Source organism: Amblyomma maculatum, chromosome 9 (genome assembly GCF_055883805.1).
Source record: "Amblyomma maculatum isolate TAMU_Amacu chromosome 9, ASM5588380v1, whole genome shotgun sequence".
In the NCBI taxonomy this organism is placed as follows: domain Eukaryota; kingdom Metazoa; phylum Arthropoda; class Arachnida; order Ixodida; family Ixodidae; genus Amblyomma; species Amblyomma maculatum.
In genome coordinates, this window is record NC_139352.1 from 69,857,891 (window position 1) to 69,877,606 (window position 19,716).

Consider the following 19,716-nt stretch of genomic DNA (forward strand, 5'->3'; position numbering starts at 1 on the left):
TTTTGTTGCGAGCCAGACTCTTAGATGGCCTCGGTTTCATACCCCGCAGGTAATTCTAGTGCAAAATCTGTTACAACCTTTGCACGTAGTCCTTTCTAACATCCTTCCAACAAACGTAAGTGCATCGTCGGTTCTAATTGTCTATGATGACATTTTCCCAAATAATGCAAAACACTTATCACCTCACATTTTAAATGGATTATTAGAAGATCATTTACAACGTCTTCCCGTTAGCATAATGATAGCAACTGATGCTTCTCAATTTAATGAAAAAGCCGGCGTTGGAATATACTGTCCGCTTTTCGACTGGGCTTTTTCAGTCCGTCTTCCAGATTTTACTCCAATTTTCCAGGCGGAGTTGCTGGCGGTGGTGCTTGCTCTGCGCAAACTAGACCCACCATACTCAACAGTGGCTGTAATTACAGACTCTTATTACTTGCGCTTGTCGCTTTCTTCGAATATGGATTGTCCAATTTTAAACACCTTTCTTTCATTGCTCCCCTCACATTTTAGCCTCATACATATAGTGTGGGTACCAGGCCGCAGTAATGTGACAGCCAATGAGATTGCTGATAGATTAGCTAAAGAATCTCTGAATGCCCCTGTGTTGCCCATCCTCCCTGCAACAGCGTACATAACAGCAGCACGATTTCGGAGGCGTGCCTTATTAAGCACGCAGTCTGGATCTGTTTTATCATCGGATGACAACCTGCATCTCAAGTATTCCTGGAATAGGAAATCATGTCAATCAAGGCAGACTGAGGTCTCTCTAACCAGGCTACTCTGTCGTACTCCGCCCTTAAATTTTTATATGCACAGGTCTGGTTTGGCGCTTTCTCCCGTCTGCGCATTCTGCGGGAAACCGGAAAAAATAGAACATTCTTGATATTTTGCCGCCGTTTTACCATGATGAGAAAACGGTATTTAGAGAAGTCGTTACAACAGCTGGGTCTTAATTTGAGCAGCAAGATTTTATCATCGTTCGGTGCCACCATGCTTGGGTACAGCCACAGGCCTGTTTTAACGCCATTCAAAACTTCTTAATAGAAACAAAACGTCTACCTTGCTAATATGCTTTGAAGTTTTAATCTGTACATATAAATCTTAGTATTCTCCTACTGCGTGCGTTAGTATTTACTATTTTTTTTATTTTGGTTTTTCATATTTACATTTCCTTCTCTATTCCCTAGCATTTATTTCTATTTATTTTTACGATGTAGTTATGCATCTCAAAATTTAATATCTCCGCAACCCAATTCTTGGCCGATCCCCCTGTGTGGGTATGTGCCATCAAATTAGAGGAGAACAACAACAACAACAACTTTGCACAACGCTGACCCGTACATAAACCAGCGTCCTTCGAACTCCGACAAAAAAGGAGCCACGAATTCTCGGAACAGCACAGCTGCATCTTGGCTAGGAGCTTCATTGTGAACATTGCCGTAATCTGCTGCAGGAAGAGGAAATAATGATGCCCAACGGTCTGTGAACCATCCGCCGGCAAAACGGGTTCGCAAGCCAGGTGAGTCACTTAGACGAGTTCTCGATCCATCCAAACGCTTTTATGTGCGACAATGATTTTGACCGAAAAATAGTGGGGCTACCAATTTGCGTTCTTGAGCGTCCGCTTTTCGATGGATTCAAAATGCAAAAGTGTCCGTATACTGTGTGATGTGAGTTCACGTTAAAGCATCCTAGATGGCCGAAATTTCCCGAGACCTTTATTAAACGGCGTCTCGATAGTCTGAGTCGCTTTGAGAAGTTGAACCCCAAAACCCAAGCCAAACCAAACCAACTGAGCCCCGCCGGGGTGGCGCAGTGGTTACGGCGCTCGACTCCTGTTCCCAAGGACGCGGGATCGAATCCCGGCCTCGGCGGCAGCGTTTCGATAGAGGCGAAAAGCAAGGCACCCGTGTGCTGTGCGATGTCAGTGCACGCTAAAGAACCCCAGGTGGTCGAATTTTCCGGAGTCCTCCACTACGGCGTCTCTCATAGCCTGAGTTGCTTTGGGACGTTATACCCCACAAACCAAACCAAACCAACTGAACATAATGCTGTACCTCGGCAGAGCTTCATATTATTCGGAATGTTAGGCGCTTTGTAAATATACCAAAAGAAACGATTTCTGTCGGAATAGTTCTCAGGGTCAGTCTTTTAAATTCTTATATTGTCATGCACAACAATGCTAATCAGATTTGGCATCCAGTGCGGCTTTATCTGAGGCAGCTGCAGGGAGGTGCGTTTATCCGCCTCTACTACGTGCGCTGAGATAACGTCGGCCGCAAGGGGCTTATGGGTGTGTTCCTTCCCGTTGATTCTGTTACTCTATGCTGTAACCATCGCTAACATATCAGCCTACAGCTGTAATGGGACCGTTGACATTTCTTTGTCTTTTTGAAATAAAGTTTTCTCTCTTTCTCTTGACTCGAAGCCGTTGCTCGTTTCGTTCACTCAAACTTTAACTCAGAGCAGCCCAATCGTGGCACGCGAATGCGATAGCCAAGCATTTTATTTTTATTCCGCGGGCTTTCTTTTAAGCGCGAAAAAAACATATACAGACTAGGTTTTCTTCATCTAGAATTTCTGAAAGTTCTCTCCAACTCTGTCATTCACGTATCTTAGGGCAAATGTATTCTTTAGTAATCTATAACAGTAAAGGTTATTAACTATGCAGAATTTCTGAAGGTTCTCTCCAACTATGTTATTCACGTATTTTAGGGCAAATTTATACTTTAGTAATCTATAACTATAAAGGTTATTAACTATGTAAGTTTCATTTTCTAGCCCTTGTCAAATGTTACTTAGCTGTGACTCCGATATAAGTTGAGCAGGTACTGTGTGCTATCAAACCAGTGGAACATCTTTATAAAACGCAAGGATACATGCAGATAGGGAGGTCATCGATAGCGCTGTGTAGTGTTCAGTTGGGGATAAGATTGCCCGCAATTAGTTATGCCCTGTCCGCTGAAATTTACAATGCCGATGAAGAAATTGCTGTTTGTCAATACTGTATTCACTCTGGTATATGTTTTCATGTTGGAGTACCTCCCCTATCCTTCCTCACCGCAGCGGCACTTGGCGAAGCGCCGCCAGTGGAAGCAACCGCAGGGTTAACTCTGCTGGCGAGGTCTAAATGGTCGGCGTATCTTGCCTCGACTATAAAGGATAAGGTGAGATATTTCATTCGCAATGCCGCCAGTCTTATATGGCCCATTAGCAACGGAGCCGAGCGTCGGCGTTGACCGCAAAAGTTGTCACACATTTCTGATTGGGTATGAACATTATAGACACGTTGTAATTATACAGTGATAGTAGTCATTTGTTTCGTAAAAGCCCTATGGGCCGCACTAGCAACAACATTTGGCATTGGCGTTGGCCGTAGCAATGCTAAAAATATAGTCAAAGGTTCAGAAATTAGCCCCACAGCTTGGTGTAAACATAGTAGTAGTGGTATTGGCGTCATAGGCATCCACGTCCTCGACTCTGGTAAATTGCAGTACACTGAGTTCTGAATGCGCTTCAGGTGGATTACAGTATATTTTGATAATTATGTTAAATTACAGTGGATTAAGTGTGAAATAAGGTGATGTTGCAAATTAGAACGGAAATCTAATAGCGGAGATCGTCCATGGAACAAGGTGGATTCTGGGGTAGTTACGGTGAATTAGAATGAATTACGGGAGCTTACCTTTGATCAGTTTGGACTGAAAAAGATGATGATTGGATTACATTTGATTAATTTGGAGTACAGTCGATTACGCTGTGCTTAATGCGGGTCCTATTCGAATGTGGGGAATCAAGAGTAGCGCTCGCTTTCGTCTTCACAGCACGTAAATATACAGTCTCAAGTTATTTCCAATTCTCTTTGTGCTTCTTTACTGGCAGAATACGCCGGGTCTAGTAGGTGTGTGCGTGTGTAGTGGTTATTTATTGTTTATACAAAAGGAAGGAAAAGATGTTTGCCAGCCCCGGTATCTGCTATCTCATAGCTGAAGCATCTGAACTGGGGCGGCGGAAATAAAAGGATAGCGAGGAAGAGGCCGAGAAAATCAGAGGTGAGCGGCAGGGAGAACGAAAAGGGTGGGTAAAAATAAAAGAAATATATACACTATGGTACAGTATACAGACGTTCGCTTGAGGCCAACTCGCAAATGTCTTAGGTCACTGAGCACTCGGCACATCGGGCTGACCTCCACAATAGCTCTGCGTCCATGCAACCGTTCACAAAGCACGCACGTGCACACGGTACAAACGTCTATTAAGGGCAATATTTATATTTGAGAACATTCAGAAGAGCACTCGCAGCTCTGGAAGACGCACCTAACTATAAATTTAAGAACCGAGTAAAACAGCGCTGGGCAAGACGGGACACGTGAAGGACTAACACATGCGCTGACTAGCAACCAAATAGTTTAATGGTACAGGTGAGGCTGCATATATAAAGGAAAAAGAAGGGCAAAACAAAAAGGGAAGCCAACAACCCCATTACAACTTGGAATTATTCAATGTCATTAATTTAGATACTCATGTTCCTTAGGGAATGAAGTTATCGACGGGATGCTGATGCAGGTGTCTCCTAGCCTTTCTATGTATTATATATATATATATATGCAGCCTCACCTGTACCATTCAACTATATATATATATATATATATATATATATATATATATATATATATATATATATATATATATATATATATATATATAGTCATGGTTTGCTTGTTACTAGTGGGCCAGAGTTAAATTTAAACAGGATGTCACACAACTCTCCCGATTATTTATTGTCTCTTTCCCGAATGAATATATATTGCAACCCGCGCTAACCATGTCATTTCTGGAGGGGGAAGAAGACGAAGATCGTGGGGAGTGCGCGTGGTTCTGGGCGCCGCTGCTTTTGCCTGGTCAAGCGCCTGCTCTCTGCCTCCTGTGCCTCAGCGCCCCAACCCCGTCCTTTGATCCTGTCCTTCTGGACTGCCGTCCGGGTAGCGATAGGACCCGTGTCAAAATATATATATATATATATATATATATATATATATATATATATATATATATATATATATATATATATATATATATATATATATATATATATATATATATATATATATATATATATATATATATATATGTATATATGTATATTAAAAGCCTCAGAAATGAGCCTCGAGGTTTCAATACATCTGGCTATGATAATGATATCTCTGAAATGCGCTTCGGAGTCTTTACATTTTGCGCAATACATATCAAAATGGTTTCTCGATGACCTGCTTTCTACACATTTTGCATGTTCTCGTAGTCTATCGATGGTGCAGCGTCCCGTCTCGCCGATGTAAAAATACCCATGTGACGTTGGAATCTTACAGGCAACACTAGCGTAACAGTCCACAAACTTCATTTGCTTCTTATGGCGGTCTCTTTTCTCGCTTCAATCGTCGTTCACTCGTTTACACAGTCGACTCAGTCTGTACTTGGCCGAAAAAACCAACCAATTGCCCGCTGTGCTCACAGCTTTCTTTAGATTGTCCGAAATTTTGTGTGCGTACGGGGTACACGCTGTTTTCTTTTTTTTTTTTTTTTTTTTTTTTGTCAGACCACCATCGGTTTGCTTGTTATTATTTTTCAGTCTTCATTCCGCCTGCAGGACTCGGCAACACTTGACACAATCTTCTCCGGGTATCGCTCTGCGCATAGCTTATTATCTTGTGCGGAGAAACCGAGGAGGTTATAAAAAAAAAAAAACTACCGATGTGGAAGGCACGCCCGTAGAGTGAAGCCTCCGCGACGCCATTTTGAGGGAGGCAAAAAAAGCGAGCAGTGGCCGCAGAGCGCGCCGGGTGAGCGCACGGAGAAGTGGAAGTTGTTCAGGTATGCGACATGTGACACGATCAAGATAAACATTTTATGCGTGTCTTACGGTTGCACGAACCATGTAAAAACGACACCACGAGTCATACTTCACAAATTACGCTCGGTATAGCTCATTCCGAACTGAACGTGCCCCTTGTATTGCGGCGCGTACGTGCGGGCACATAGCTGCTGTTTCTTTTCTGCTAGGCTTCCAAAGAATCCCGAGTCGCGAACACTTCATAAACGGGCTGTTTCTCCGAGAGAGCTGGCAAGTAAAATGCGGAGCCCACTTGAGTACAGTTCATTTTATTCTAGAATTCTTTGGCTGAACTGGACAAACGGCAACGTTGCGCATACGCTCTGAGGCGGCTCTGTTGTGTCCGGAGCGGCTCCAGGCGCCGCTAATCAGTATATAAGCTCAACACAATATTTTCTGTGAATTAAAGCGTAAACGGCTGATGAATCTGCGCGCAATTATTACGTGAAGAGTACACAGATCACTCGGTTGAAAAGCCTCAACGTGTCCCAAAAATATGAAAAACGGGCTGAAAACATTATGGAGGCCTTGGTGTGGGGCTTGAAAATCTGTGGCGTAGTTCGTCGTGCACATCACTTGTTAAGTTGGATAAAGTGGGGATAAAGTTGGATTTTGGGTCAATTAGGAAGGATTAGGTGGAGACCTAATCCTTCGATTAAGCTTCGTAAAGTTGTATTCTAAAGTTAAAGCTCAGCTACTTTGGTCATCTGATGAGAAGAGAGGAGTCGCTGGAGAAAGATTTGATGATGGGAAAGGTTGAGGGTCACCGGAGAAGGAGTAGGCAGCGAACGCGATGGTTAGATGGCATCCTCGAGGCGCTGAAGATGCAGTTATGTGATATTAGGAAGATAGGGAGAGAGCGGAAAGCGTGGCGTGATATGGTCCATAGGGTCACGAAGAGTCGGACACGACTGAACGACTGAACTGAACTGAACTGAAGGGTGATTACGTTGGAAAAAGGGTGATCACGTTGAATTATTGTGGATTAGGTTGGATTAAATTGACTAAATTGGGTTATGCTAGATTAAGTTATTTAATAAAAAAATTGATTTTGCATTCACAGTACGTAAGCAGCAGCTCTCTGCTTTAAAGGAAGCGATTACGTAATTGGTATTTAAGCGAACAAAGAAGGGACTGCATTAGTTTCAAGCACAATTTGAAATCATTCAGACAATTTGTGTAAAAACAAAGAACCTAGTGTTAGAAATTCAGAGCCTGTCACCAGAGAAAACTGTTTTCTTAGTTAAATCAGCTTCTCATAGCTTCTCAGCTTCTCATTATAAGGCAAGCTTGCCTATAGGTTTTGCAAAGGTGTGGTAGAGCTCTACGTAAAGTCAAGGTTCATTACATAACAAAAGAGTCGAATATGTTTCGTACAAATGACAAACTCAGGTCCATTCTTTCAAGGCTTACCTTATTTAGCAGCCAATGAAATTTCAGTATGCAGCCTCAGGATCATGACATTAACCATAACTAGAGTCACTTTTTAGAGCTAAAAAAAAAACAAACAAATGCGTGTAACGATGATGTCGCATTGAGGTTTGCGGCGTCTTCCAAACCATGAGATTTTTGGTGAATAAGGTATTCCGAAGAAATCATGCTTTGTTTAAACTTCAGCCGAGTAACACTTCAACATTAATAATATATTACCTTTGCTTTTCCGAGTTTTACATCAACTTGCTATTTCAATCATAAGAATATTTCATCCAGTAATTCTGTTTGCCAAAATACAAACAGTTTGACGTTCATATTCATATTGTTGGTAATGTTGTGTAACTGCGTAACCCAGCAGAATCAGCGTTCCTCCTGTATCCTTTGCTATTTGTATCTTTGTTAGCTGGTCACAAATGCTAAAAACTTGATAGCACCAGCTGCTTTGAAGCTTAATAAAGTTGCCAGTATCAGTGTGATGGTCGGGTTTATTATTTAAAACGGTATGGGTTTCGTTTTGCGAAGCATCGGAAGCTGTGTTTCTATTATTTCCTTCTTTCAGGATACCGAGTTCAGCTGTTATCCAGATTTGTGGCATGCATTGTTATTTCTCAAGATTTTAATTAGCTTTCGACAACATTACATGACTTCGCTTCCACATATCAACTGGGTGCGTTAAAGAATACAAAAAAATGTGAATTGTTATGCACGTTATTTTCGACTTTCGGTTTAACTCCAGCTGCGATAGACCTTGGCGTAGGGATTCACCTGCTATTTCATAGGTCGTGGACCCGATCTCGAGGGAGGAAGCTGCATAATGTTGATGATAAAGTGGAAAGGAACTCGGCTGAGCGGAGCTAGACGAATATTTAGCATTTAATTTTGGATCCTATTAGTCGAGACTATTTCAAAGATACATAACCTGACGTTGTAGAATAATGTTCAGTTATAATCCTAATTACTAATCATCGAAAGTTAGGACCTTAGTGCAGTGCAATGCATTAGTTTAGTACAACTGTACTTGATATAAGCTACGCTACGAGTATGACTTGAAAGTATAGCATACATTTCGATTTTTAGTGCCAATATAACTAATTAGTGGTAATAAATTATGGCGTGCAGTTAGTCCAGTGCAGTTATACGCGCCATAAGCTATACAACGATATAGCACTTGTAGCTATATAGTAAGAATTTTTTTATTCAAAGATTGCCTTGTTAGCAGTAATTAATTAGGATATTCATATAGTCCACTGCAATTACACTCGACATCAGCGATCTGATAATATTTGACTCGATAATATAGCATAATGTCCTAAGTTAAATAGCAGTTATTTATTTCACTGTATTTAATTAGGATTTGCAATTAACCCAGCGTTATTATACTCGACATAAGCTATGCAAATATGTAATACTAGCATTTCTATGCCCTGACTCAAAGGTTTGACATTGAGGTGGAGCTGCGACGTTTCCACTGAGTAGAGCAAAAAAGCTCCAGTACTCGAATATCATCGAGATCATTAGAAATTAGGGGGTTCAAATCGAACAGGAAATGTCTCGTATGGCTCATCTGATAGCCCACAGCATTGCATCACAACCTAAAAGTTCTTTAAACACTTTAAACGCACTGGCAACGCCGGCGAACAGCGCTCCGCAGCGTTCGGCAGGCGCTTCTTGCCCCCCCCCCCCCCCCCCCCCCCGCCCCTCAAAATGGCTGCCGCAGGCTTCACCCCAGCCCCATTGGTCGGTATAGCCGACTTCTACTCCAGCAGTTTTTTTACAAGCTCCTTGGGAGGAAATGACTTGATATACGCATGATCTTTGTAGTGTAACTCGTAGGCATGCATTGGCGATACTCCGCCTATATTTATCCTAAAATGAGCCGTCTTGAAAGGCAGAAGGCTCTTCCTGGACTGCGGCGAGTATGGCCAACAAACATGCTTCACGGAAATTATTAGTTCAAAATCTAAAATCTGAGACTGTTGTTAGTGAGAAGCTCATTAGTCAATCGCAGTCCATTAAGTTCTTTACAGAACACGTCCAAAATCTGAGCAGTAGTTTGCTGAGTGCATCTTGTCCTGCCATATAGCATTCTTAATTCAGAACAGCTCTGCAACTGTGCTCGCATCAAAGCATGACATCTTATACTATAGTGAATGATGGTGACTTCATTTTTGCGTAAGCTTTTATTCTGATCAGTATAGTTTAATGTTCGTCTATCACTTGCGTCGCAGATGGTCGCCGAGAACAAGATGCGTGCTCCTGGCTGACGGTTGCACATCAAGATACACACCATTCTGAGAGCGTTGATAATCTTAGCGGGATCACTTTTGGCGTTCCTGCTTCTGATGCGCTTTATAACGCCTCCTGAGCCTCCCGCCAGCACTATTCTTACTGAAACTTCCAACCTTGGTCATGACCGGACACTTCATCGCGGTACCAGCGAGGACTGCAAGGTGTACGAAAGGCTCCTCGTGCAGCACACTGACCGCCGCGTGGACTCTTGCCAGGACTTCAATAAGTTCGCGTGCTCGGCATGGACCCCGTCCACGTATTTCGTGAGCTACGCCACGGCTACCACGAGCGGTGACATCGAAACATGGCTGAAGGCAAGTGCACGTGCATCCTCAAACTTCGTTAAATCTGACAGTTTGGTTGTAGTTGAAGTTGTATAACAGAGTTCAACTGATTTGAAGATGCTTATTTCGCTCTCTCTTTTACTGTTGTGTTTCTTTCCATAAAGGATATGTTCCCTCGTCTTTCAGAAAAGCGTGAACTTTCAGTCCACGCCTTTTGTCCGCACGCAAGGACCTACATAACACACCTTTCCTCAATTCCGTCATCACACATCGGAGGCCCTATTGCGTTGTCCATATGAAGCGAGTTTACATATTTTTCACAAAAACAGCTTAGAGATTTTACAGTCTCACATGAAAAGCGCAAGGCTGATTTTTATTGGCGCCTAAATCGATCCAATATATTTCGCAAGTTGCCGTAAACTGTTTTTTTTTTGTAATTATATCTATTCATTGCGGATAATTCGCAAAGCATGCGTAAAACAAGAATTCTCCAAATAATAAGGTTGAGCCCTAATTACATTTAACACATTTTGGTTAACGATTTCATGATTCGTCATCAAAATTCTTAAGCTGCATTTTTTTGCGAAGTGAAATATGTGCGGCAGCAACTGTGAAAAAAAAAAACAGGACTCTTATAATGATAAATAGAGTTCATTGGTTTTCTATATTAGAGCACACCCACACAGATGGTTTATGAACTGAACCACTACAGTATTGCTGAGTAGGCATCAATGCACAGTTCACGAGCCTACGTTCATTTCCTTTCGCTTATACTATTGCCTAATGGCTAAAAAGATACTGAAGATAAATTGTTAGTTGATATATCTGATTTTGTACATCGTCACTGCAGGGTTTCGAAGCACTCCTCATCAAGGGTTCTAAGCGAAGAAATGTGGCAAAAAAGGCGCTGGCCATGTACCAAACCTGTATGAGTGCTGCGACTGTCCGTTCCGCGCGAAACAACAGCATGGAGGCTCTTAAGCAGTTCATTGAAGAGCGGCGAATCCCGCGGCCTGAAGAGCCTGATCCCAAAGCAAATCCATTGGGTGTTCTACTGGACTTGGCCTTCAACCGGCAGGCGCCGTTATGGTTCAGGGTTCAGGCAGGGCGTCTAAGCGGTAAAGTCACTCGGCTGCTGGGATGCAGATCTGGGAGTCGGTCCCAGCCGGGGTGGTCGCGTTTTGATGAAAGCAAAGCGCACGGAGTCAGGTGAATTTAGAGTCAATGTAACAAACCATGATTATCCTCCACTATGGGGCCCCATAGGGCCGATGCCGATGTCCATGCACACCTTCAAGCACCATAAAAACCGGCATGGTCGTTTGTTTACCGAAATCTTAAGAGATTTTTTGGAAAAGAGAGACATAGAGAAACAGCAGGCACATTATTCGCAGCTTTCTAGCCGCTAAGTGGGCAGAGAACGCTGAAACAAATTAGCATGCTTAATGTCGAGCGCGAACACTGTAGAGCTTCTGAGAAATCGTATTATAAAGCTTATAAGTCGCACTAATTTGACAGGAATAAGATGTGTGCCCCATTCACCCGCTTGCATTGTCTGGCGTGCACACGTTGCTATACCTGCCAATGCTCGTTGGCACAATGTTTTGTTCGCAACTTTTCAGACACAAAACGGAGTGTGCATTTTAGCACATTGAATTCACAGAGGGATGAAATGAATACTTATACTCTGTCCTCTGCCTGGCCGCTAGCATTTTAATGCTATGTTTTAAAAGAATGGCAGCCATCACTGTGCAATAATGACCATACTGTACACTTTTACTTCTAAGCAATCCCTGCTTCTAGACCTGGTACACATGAAGGAAAAGCTCGTATCACAGACAAGTCATATGAGCTTAAGAAGTTTGCAGGGTTCAAGTGGATGCAGCTAGCAAAGAACCGGGTTAATTGGAGAAATAGGGGAGAGGCCTTCCCCCTGCAGTGGTTATAGTGAGACTGATGATGTTGATGGTGGTGATGATGATGATGGTGGTGGTGGTGGTGGTGGTGGTGGTGGTGGTGGTGGTGGTGGTGGTGGTGGTGGTGGTGGTGGTGGTGGTGGCGATGATGATCATATTGAGAGCCTACTCCATTTCAACGCATTGTGCCTCGGTCTCTCAAGCGGTCGAGATTTCATGAGAACCGTCGTTCACCCCTATGCATAGTTGAATTAAGAAAGCTTAGTTCTGCGACCAGAATACCCCTGACATGCGTGACCCGGATTTGTTGCAGGTGCGGCGGAACCGAAAGGACGATAGGAACGCGTTGGTGCTGAGCTCAGGTCATTACATGACCTTCTAGTCCAACTACTACAACAGCACGAAGGTAGAGGAGGCCTACTACGACTACTACATTCGATATTTCGAGGCCTTCGCTGGAGACACCGAACCGAAGCCGGCCAGAGAAGTCACTAAAGCGGCGACATTACATTTGAATATCCTCGGCCTTTTCATGGACCTCATAAACAGGAGGAATAAGGTAATAGTGTTACGAACACAAGAGCAAACGGAGCAAGTTATTTCAGCAGGTTCATCGCCGGACGGATATTTCAATAAAGTGCTCGAGATCAACTGGAGCATTTTATGTCGCAAAATTATGAGTTGTGCCTTTTGTCCCCTGCCTTGTAGATATTTGCACTGCAATATACAGTAAAACTTTGATGTATCGAAGCGGTTGTCAAAACAAATATACTTATGACGATATACGTGATACTCTGCAGAATACCCGTAAGCTGCATACATTTGGTCAAATCAAATTTTTATTCCCACGATGTTCTCGATGTACAGAAAATAGCTGCCAATAAGCGGCCGAATTACTGTTTTCAAAGTTTCGCTATAACTGGACAGACCGCGCTTCAAGTAAGCCAAGCTGATAATTTCACGCGGAGCTTGTCTATTTGTAACGGTGCCGAGATCCTGTTTCTGCATTGCCAACTAAATTTACCGCTCGTTAACTGTTCTGTCGGTACTGGAACACAGGTCGTTTCACTGGACTACCAGAACGTTCGGCGTAAATGCACACGGGCGCCTCGTTATGCGTCTTGTAGAGCACAAATAGCGGGAGAAAAAACATTATATGCATTGCGATCAAGGTTCCCAAAATGATACCTACCATCCGTTATTCATTGGGCAGTAAGGGATAAGCAGCTGAGGAGCAGGACATTACACACTTCTGAAAGGCGCCAGTCGCCTTTAAAATTGAATATAAGCCCGGATTTGCATGAACATCAGGATATATAAATGTTCTACCTTGAAGAAGGACGGTCCACCGTTCAAAACTTGGAATAAAATAGATAATCGGGAAAGTTGTGTGACATCCTGTTTGAATTTAACTGTGGCCCACTACTAACAAGCAAACCATGTCTATTATATATATATAGCAATGAAAGGAATTAGGACCCGGTGGAGACTGCAAGGTCATGATGGCAAGGAAAGGTGTACCATGTCAGGCGTTTATTCTGATGGCAAACTGAGGTGCGTGTCCTCCCCTGATGAGGCTGGGACAGGTAGGTCACCGCCGCTTGCGGCGGGGGCTTGCCTGCCACTGAATGTTTATCTATAGTAGGTCGTGATTGCACCCGCCACCGCTTCGACGGTGGACGACGGCTGATGTTGCGGCACGCGAATTTCTCTCCCTCTTCCTTTTCTTTCTTCTCTATTTTATCTTCTGTCCGTGCCCCGCCGGGGTGGTGGAGTGGCAAGACGCCCGGCTACTGTGCCGGAGTACCCGGGTTCGAACCCGACCTCGGCGGCTGCGCCTCGATAGAGGCGAAACAAAGAGGCGTCCGTGTGCTGTGCGATGTCAGCGCACGTTAAAGATCCCCAGGCGGTCCAAATTACTCCGTAGCCCTCCACTACGACTCCTATTTCTCTCTTTCCACCTTCATTCCACCTTCCTCCCTTCCCTTCCGGCGCGGTTGAGGTGTCCACAGAAAACAAGTAAGACAGTTACCGCGCCTTTCCCTTCCTATAACAATCAGTTTATCTTCTGCGCGCACGTGGCAGCGGAGGTGGCTCAGCTACAAAGCCAGTAGCAGGCCCGTGCATTTTCTTTTCCTTCTTCCCACAGGCACAACAACAACAGCAACGCTAGGCAACGGCAGGTGTACTCAACTGATGGGGCTGGGACAGATTGGTCACCGCCGCTTGCGGCGGGGGCTAGCTTTCCACCGAATTTTTATCTGTTGTAGGCCATCATTGCACCCGCCACCGCTTCGGTGGTGGACGACGGCTGTTGCGCCGCGCGTCTTTCTCTCCCTCTTCCTTTTCTTTCTTCTCTATTTTCTCTTCTGTCTCCAGGTGGTCGAAATTACTCCGTAGCCCTCCACTACGGCTCCTCTTACTGTCTTTCCACTTTCATTCCCACCTTCCTCCCTTCCCAAATGGCGCGGTTGAGGCGTCCACAGAAAGCGAGACAGTTACCGTGACTTTTCCTTCCTATAAATCAAGCAGGTCTCTTCTGTCTGCACGAGGTAGTGGAGGTGGCTCAGCTACAGAACCAGTAGCAGGCGCGTGCATTTCCTTTTCCTTCTTCCTACAGCCGCAACAACAAAGTCAGGCAACTTCGCAGGATGATGATAGTATGTACAAGTGAAAGGTCCCATGGAAAGCTTACTCAATCTGCCCGTGGGATCGTAAGAGGCCAGCTTGGCCGCAACCGATGCACCGCGTCCCACAAATGGCTTCAAAGGAGAAACATGAACGATTTCAGCACCACGGTGGCATAGAATGGCTGGGGAATAAACAGGTGTGACACGGTAGTTCACTGGAGAAGTTTGATTGATGACCTTGTAGGGACCAAGGACACTCTGCTTTTCCGTTTACTTTATGATTTCCTTCCGCCTCACATTTCAGATTTGCGTTTTCAATGGGTACTGTGGTATTACATATAATGAAGGGGCAGATTTTTCAGCAAACTCCGCTCTTAGTGGACCTCTTGTTCCATTCATACCTAATACCGTTTACTTAACTTTAGCACGATTTCAAAATTTCCAACGCCTCCATCACCTCAGTAAGGAGCCTCTCCTTTCTGCACCAGATTACCAACACCTCAGATGGCCTTGGCGTGGCCGCATGTGCATTTCAAGGATATGTGAGGTGTCTATGACTCCCTTGCGCTGCAGATTACCGAAACTAAATCTGTGTATGTCGTTCGGGGCTATCCGCTACTAACCTCTGTGAGTCTTGTAAAGAAATTGAATCCATAGATCATTTTTTTCGCTTCTGCCGGCGGTTCGCATCTCTCCGCAAAATTTACTTAGCAACTCCCCTTTCGAGATTAGGCCTTCCACTAACCATTCCAGTTCTCCTCTCCTTCGGAGCAAGCGTCAAGGGATATGCCTTAAAACCAGTTCGCGATTTCGTTCAAGTTTACATAATTTCAACACGTAGATTACCTTGCTAGGTACGATTTCAACTTTTCTTTTCCTTTTTCTTTTTCCTAATTCTAGTTAAAAGATCCATATTTATCTGAATGCTCCAGTCCTTGAACATAATTATTTACAAACTACAATGCACCCTGGCCAATCCCCCGCCGTGGGTATGTGCCATTTTGCCTCAGGACATCATCATCATCAATTGGTTCACAGGAAGGTAAAGGCGCAGTATTGGTCACACTTGCTCTGTGGACACATGAACCGCGCCGTAAGGGAAGGGAGGATTGGTTTGGTTTGGTTTGTGGGGTTTAACGTCCCAAAGCGACTCAGGCTATGAGAGACGCCGTAGTGGAGGACTGTGGAAATTTCGACCACCTGGGGTTCTTTAACGTGCATTGACATCGCACAGCACACGGGCACCTTGCTTTTCGCCTCCATGGACAAACGGCCGCCGAGGTCGGGATTCGATCCCGCGTCCTTGGGAACAGTAGTCGAGCGCCATAGCCACTGCGCCACCCCGGCGGGGTAAGGTGGGAGTGAAAGTAAAAAGAGGAAAATGGGAGCCGTAGTGGACAGCTACGAAGTAATTTCGACCACCTGGGGATCTTTTAACATTCGCTGACATCGCACAGCACACGGACGCCTCTTCGTTTCGCCTCCATCGAGACGCAGCCGCCGAGGTCGGGATCGAACCCGGGTACTCCGGCACAGTAAGGGACCAAGGTAGCGGTGGTGAAATTTGTCACTAAGGCAAGGTGTGCGCAGGGGTGTGTACAGTAGTACTTCGTCACCAGGACGGGAAGAGACCACATGATGAATAGAATCGTAGCGACCATTGCGGTCTTCCTGGTAGGATTTTGTTTTGAGGCGAGCAAGGTAACGGCATCTGGCCGCACGGGATAAGAACTGGGCAGGGCATTAGGGGCTAAACAAGGTGGAAGCTCGAAAATGCACCCTAAAGTTAACTTCTCTAAAGCGCAGCTTTATTTCCTGCAGACTCCAGCCGAATTCCCACTGTCTGAGATAACGCGACACACCGCCACAATCAATGTTTCGGAGTGGGTGACCGAGCTTGGATTGTATGTGGCGCTCACGCCCAAGTTCGAGGCGGGAGACCACGTCTTAGTCGAAGACACTGCGCTCCTCAAGACAATCGACGATCTGCTCATCAAGTACAGCCGGTGTGGAGAACATATGATAATTTGAAGAAAGAAGGAGGAGAAAGAAGAAGAGGAAAACGTGGAGGTTGGCTCGAGGAGCGCGAGGCACGAGCAGGGGAGAACAGGCGACAGCGGGGCTTTGGTTGGGTCGTCCACGGAGCTCGGGCGGTTCGTGTTCCGCCAGGCCTGACCTGGGTATCCAGACCTGGGGCCGCCTACTGCATCCTGTCCTGGCCCACCTCCTGTCCCGGGTGATCAGACCTGGGAGTGCTGCAGCTGCAGCTCATCGCCGCCGCTGTAACTGCGGCTCATCACTGACACGGACGTTCGGCGTCGTGCTGGTCGGGGAAGCCTGAAGCATCGGCCGAGGAAAGGCAACCCGAGGCCTCTTGACCCTACTGGGCCCCATCCGGTGGCCTAGCCTTCCGACGGGCTTACCGAGGCCCTACCGCACCGACCCAAAACTCTGACTACCCGGAGCGTCTGCACCGGCTTCTCCATCCAACATCTTGGTCACTTTTTGACAATTTGTGTTCTGTCATCGTCCCACTTGCTCGTTCTATGCTCGTCCCGTCCATGTCTATACATAAAAGTATTCGTTGTTAGCTTGGTCAGTCTGGTCGTCTATTTAGATTACTGTCTCGGAATAAGCCACAGAATAAGGTGGCCAGAAGATCTGAAGGAAATAACCTCACAGCCGGCCACAGATACTGCAACACATCGCATGGTTCTTCGTGCAGGTACCACGGAAACTATATGGCAGTGTTCAAAGGTTTCGTCGCGGTAACCCAATATCAGATATCCTCCAGCAGTACAAACTCAGGATTTTTAAAGATTGCGAAATGCATTTGGTTTCAATTATAGCCCTCAACCGGGAAATGTATTTCGTTAAAGAAAAAAGCTGATTACTTAGATGCTCATAACGATCCTCAAAGGATTGCTGAAAAATCTTTTTCCTAGATATTACAGAATAATTCAAATGCATACTTGTTCCCTACTGCTACATTCTGTTTAAGGCCCTATGTTATTTGTTTTTCACTAAATCTGGTAACGGTGATTAATAAGTAAATCACGTAGCCATAGGAACCTTAAAAATGTTAATACTTGCAAAAAGACGCAGCATAAAATATCTGGAGCCATAACTGAGCAAACTGAAATCCCATAGCCATCCAATGAAACAAACTGATTCATACGTTCATTTCATCTGTCTGAGCAGATATCTTTCTGCACAGCTTTCTCCGTACCTCAGCTCATTTCTGCGTACATAATAGTGTAAACCGTATTTTAAAGCTTATAAACCCTTAAGTATATAGCAAATATATAAATGCAGTCTAACCCATGCAACCCAACTCAAGGCATTCGCTTCTTCCAACTGATTATTAATTTATGAAGGACATCTTAATACAATGGGCCCATTGTACTTACTAAGACCTCGGAAAAATGCCCCCTCATGCCTCAGAGCTTTTGGCGCTTACAGGATATCATAAAGAAACCGCATATCATGATGTCGCGTAAAACATATTTAAGCAGTGAACTGTGGATGTCGTCCCTACTTGTCCCGCCTCTAGTTTAGAAGCATGCAGAGATTAAGCAAATGTAGCCGGAGCTAATCGCTGTTGCTAGTAAGTAACCATGGTAATGAGAATAGTACTTGGAAGACAAATGGTAGTCTGAAATTCGCTTATGTAGTTGCAACTGTTTCAAACGCTAGAGCCGATCATCAAAATAGAGACGAAAATATTTTAGGCACTAAGTTTGTTTCGCGCAGTATGTCTCTTTAAATGATGGAAGCGACGGCAGGACAATATAAACATGGAATCGCCCAGATGTCTTCGCTTATACCCATTTGCCCTACAGCTGCCTTCTGGTGCTTTTAACCTGGTCAGTAATGTTACAAATTTCACCTGGTAGCATATAGAATAGTTTGTTCCCCGAATTCTCTGAGAACTGGGAAAGAACTGCGCCGCGTAATGATGTACGGAAATCTTTTCGCTTTGAATTCTGTCAGAAGGAGCACTGAACAAGGGTAGAAGGTAGGGATCCTCAGCTCGCAAGTTGAGCCAACGTTTTGACAAGTGGATTTGTCTTCTTCTGGGCGTGTAGCCAAGAAGTTCACTTGTCGAAACGTTCGCTCAATTTACGAACTCAGGCTTCCTCCCATCTACCGCTGTTCAGTGCTCTTTCATAGCGTGTAGCTGTCTTCTTCCTCTCATTCTACCTCGACAGTGAGGAGGAGGTCATTAAGGCCGGCAGATATCTAACGTTACTGTTTCTGTCCGTACATCATTACCTAAAGGAACTGCTAGGGGGGGGGGGGGGGGGGGGGGGGGGGATATTCAAAGCACTTATGATAAAAATATTGCTTCAGATGGTACATCTTTACCTAAAGTAACTAGAAGAGGGAAAATATTAAAGACACGTATTATGAAGGAAGGTGCTCTCCAGGTTTAAAAACAGAAACATGATAGCAAGTAATTCTCAAGGCTACACTGCTAAAGAAATTGCGAATCTCTTTTTTGCCTGTCTCCAATAAGCTGTTTAAGAACTCATTTATCAGTTTATTACTCACTTTACGGCTAAATATGCAAGTCCCACTATCGTGAGGATTAGCTACATAATATTTTAGGCGCGAAGAAATGCAGTAAAAAAATAAATGGCCTCAAAATTTGCCGGTTACTCGATTAGAGGTGTAACCAGGCTGGCAGCCTCGGCAACTGAGCTCAAGGTCAGGGGCGTGCTGGCAGTTGAGTTACGGTTTAATTTAACACTGCTTACAAAAGAATAAAGCAGTGAGGGAGAGCTAAATACAGGCGCAATTCTCTTGCTAAAAGGGAAATTTTTTACCGCAGGTGTTCGCCCCGCTTGGAAACATCGAACTGCTGAAGAACCGGTTCTGGCAACAAGATCGCAGCGTCAGCAATCAGCAGGTCTTCTGTGCCATCATGGTCGAGTCCACATACGGCGGGCTAATAAGAGTGCTATACGCCGACGCATTCTTCACCGCAAAGGTGTGGAACACTCCTGATCAACCGCAACTATGTTTGCCTCTTTCAGAGCACAAAAATAGAACGCGTACGTGCTGATGGTCACTGGGAGAATTCGTACATTAGGCAAGTACATCCAAGCCTGTGATTTATTGTAGCAAAAGGCGAATAGAAAAGAGACAAACATATCGAAAAAAAATTGTTTTAATTAAAAACTTTGCTTAAGTAGCTCCTGGGTTTTCAAATGGGAGCTATTGTTCGTCTAGCAGATTTAACTTTCCAAGATGAGTACATTCAAATATCT